This window comes from Phoenix dactylifera, unplaced genomic scaffold (genome assembly GCF_009389715.1).
Source record: "Phoenix dactylifera cultivar Barhee BC4 unplaced genomic scaffold, palm_55x_up_171113_PBpolish2nd_filt_p 001883F, whole genome shotgun sequence".
NCBI lineage: Eukaryota > Viridiplantae > Streptophyta > Magnoliopsida > Arecales > Arecaceae > Phoenix > Phoenix dactylifera.
In genome coordinates, this window is record NW_024069172.1 from 60,108 (window position 1) to 63,216 (window position 3,109).

The window sequence follows — 3,109 nt, forward strand, 5'->3', positions numbered from 1 at the left end:
CCGTTTTCACATCCATCTGATGTAGCTCTAAGTTAATGAGCTACTAGTACCATGATTATCCTAAAAGAGTCCTTAAAAACTAGAGGTCTCATGAAAATCGATTCCTTCCTTTTGATTGAAACCTTTGGCTACAAGTTTAGCTTTATATCGCTCAACATTACTAGAGGAGTCCCTTTTAGTCTTAAAGACCCATTTACAATCAATGACTTTTGCTCCTTGTGGTAACTCAACGAGATCCCAAATTTGATTCTTAGCCATTGATTCCATCTCTTCCTTCATGGCATCATGCCATAGAGAGGAATGATCTCCTATCATGGCTTCGGAAAATGAAATAGGATCAACTTGAGGTCCAACATCAAAGTCGGATTTTTAAAGGTATACAAGGTAGTCGCTAGATATTGCTGGTCTCCTTATTCTTGAGGATCGTCTTAATTCAATAAGAGGTTCTGTATGAATTTGTTCCTCAAGACGTGGTTGCTCTTGAATTAGTTGTTCTTCAATTATATTTTGAACTGGATTTTGAAAAGCAACCATATTCTCAATTGATTCACCACTTGGTTTCACCAATTGGTTCCTTTATTTCCTCAAATGATATGGTTCGAGGAAAACCTCTCCCACTAAACTCATGATCCTCAAAAAATTTAGCATTTCTAGCTTCAACGATTCTAGATGTGTGTGTGGGACAATAAAACTTGAATTTCTTGGAATTTTCAGCATACCCAATAAAGAAACGGCTAACTGTCTTGGGGTCTAATTTCTTCATGTGTGGATTATAAATCCTCACTTCAACTGGACAACCCCATATGTGTAAACATTCTAAACTTGGTTTCCATCATTTCCACAGCTTAAAAGGAGTTTTAGGAACAGCCTTAGATGGAACCCTATTAAATATATATACAAAGGTTTTTAAAGCTTCACTCCATAGCTTGATAGGAATATTCGAATGACTAAGCATGCTCCTTACCATGTCCATCAGCGTAACGATTCCTTCTTTCTGCCACACCATTTTGTTGTGGTGTCCCCGACATTGAATATTGAGCAATCATGCCCTCTTCTTTAAGAAATCTAGCAAATGGCCCAGGTATCTGTCCAGATTCTGAAGTACCTTCCATAATACTCTCCACCCCTGTCTGACCTAACAATTTTAATTTTCTTTCGATTTATTTTTCTACCTTTGCTTTATATGTTTTGAAAACATCAAGTGCCTCAGCCTGATTATATAAAAGATAGAGATACATATACCGAGTATGGTCATCAATGAATGAGATAAAATATCTCTGACCATTCAGACAAGGTGGGATAAATGGTCCACAAAGATCTGTGTGCATTATCAGAAAAGTCTCAGAACTCCTTTGGCTCCTTTAGCGGTCTTGTTGGTTTTGATTTTCCTTTATGTAATCCACACAAGTACCAAAGTTGGTAAAATCAAGAGTATCTAGTGCCCCTTCATTTACTAACCTCTTTATTCTTGCCATTGAGATATATCTCAATCGCCTATGTCATAATAACGAGGAGTTCTCTTTAATAATATTCCTCTTTATACCAATCTCATCATGCAAGTTCGAAAAATTAGTTTCATACGTAGGATCTAAATTAATGTTGAATAAACCATCCGTCAGAAAACCATCACCAACAACATTATTGTTTTTCATCAAAACAAATTTCTTATTACTGAAATTGAATTCATAACTAAATGACAACAGTCTTGAAACAGAAATCAAATTTCTAGAAAAAGATGGAATATAAAAAGTTCTTTCTAGATCCAAAACATAACCAAAATGCAAAACTAATCTAAATGTTCCAACTCCTTCGACTGATGAACTCATCCCATTTCCGAATAGATGCATTGTTCACTTGTCGTTGGTTTCCTTAGGGAGAGGAAGCCCTGCATGATTTGGCAATGTGAATTGTAGTACCAAAATCAATCCACCATGTATTATTAGGAACATTAACAAAATTAGACTCATAACACACAAGATAGTAGATTACCTTTCTTCTCGAGCCACTTTCTATATTTGGCACAAACCTTCTTCATGTGTCCATTTTTCTTGCATTAGAAGCATGCAACCTTATTGCCTTCACACTTGAAAGACACTTTAGCATTCTTCCTTTAAAGACACCTTTTTCTTTATGAGTTTTTCCTTTTTTTTGAAGTGCTAAATTAGCAACTTCAAGAGTCTCATGCTTTAATCTCTCTTCCTCCTGAACACACATGGTCAAGAGTTCATTAATCGACCATTTTTCCTTATGTGTTATAGAAAATTTTAAAAGGACCATATTCCTTAGGAAGAGAGTTCAAAATACAATGTACCAAAAATGACTCTGAAATCTCTATATCTAAACCTCTGAGTTGAGCAGCAATTTTCCGCATTTCCATAATGTGTTCGCACACACCTTTAGAACCGTTATGCTTCATGTCTGAAAGCATTTTCATCAGGGTGCTAGCCAATGCTTTATCAGAGCTGATAAATTGCTCTTCTATGGCCTTCATGAAATCTTTGCCTTATGGCAATTAGGGATTGAACCCCTGATGCCCTTATTGATATAAGACTTAATGAGCAGCAAACTTAAGCGATTAGATCGCTCCCACTGCTCATAAGAAGCCTTATCAGTTGGCGAACTTGATTCCGTAGGGATGGATGGTTCATCCACATGGAGCGCCAAATCAAGGTCCATGCACCCCAAAGTCAACAAAATCTTATCTTTTCGGTCAGAATAATTATCACCATTTAATAATGAAACCTGAGACGATTCAGTACTCAAAAATGTAGTAGAAATAACTGTAAAAATCAAGAACATATTATGCTATGAAACATTTCAAAATTAAAGTAAATTCAAACCTCCCTGTGGGCAAAGGTTGCAACATGCATTGAATTCACTTAAACTTTATTAATAAGACTAGTAAATATCACACACTAAAATAAGAAATTTTCATTATCTGTGGACATAGAAAATTCTCATTTCAGTGATGAATCCACTATCTTATTCTAATTAAGACAATAAAATAATTATTTTTCTGTAGGCATAATAATTATTTTATTAACTTAATTGCAATATTGGATACCATTTAATTCCTTAATTTTGTCTCACGACTCTGAATGTGATCCAA

The 3,109-nt window shown here is 35.2% G+C and overlaps 1 long non-coding RNA gene across 1 annotated transcript; it reads right to left on the reverse strand.

Annotated features, from left to right (window-relative positions):
- Positions 1-1,644: 1,644 nt before the first annotated feature.
- LOC120109174 lies at positions 1,645-2,494 on the reverse strand. Its single transcript, XR_005510185.1, has 2 exons — positions 1,990-2,494; positions 1,645-1,885 (listed from the first exon to the last, which is right to left on the reverse strand). It is a non-coding gene; the product is annotated as an uncharacterized LOC120109174 (long non-coding RNA).
- Positions 2,495-3,109: the final 615 nt, after the last annotated feature.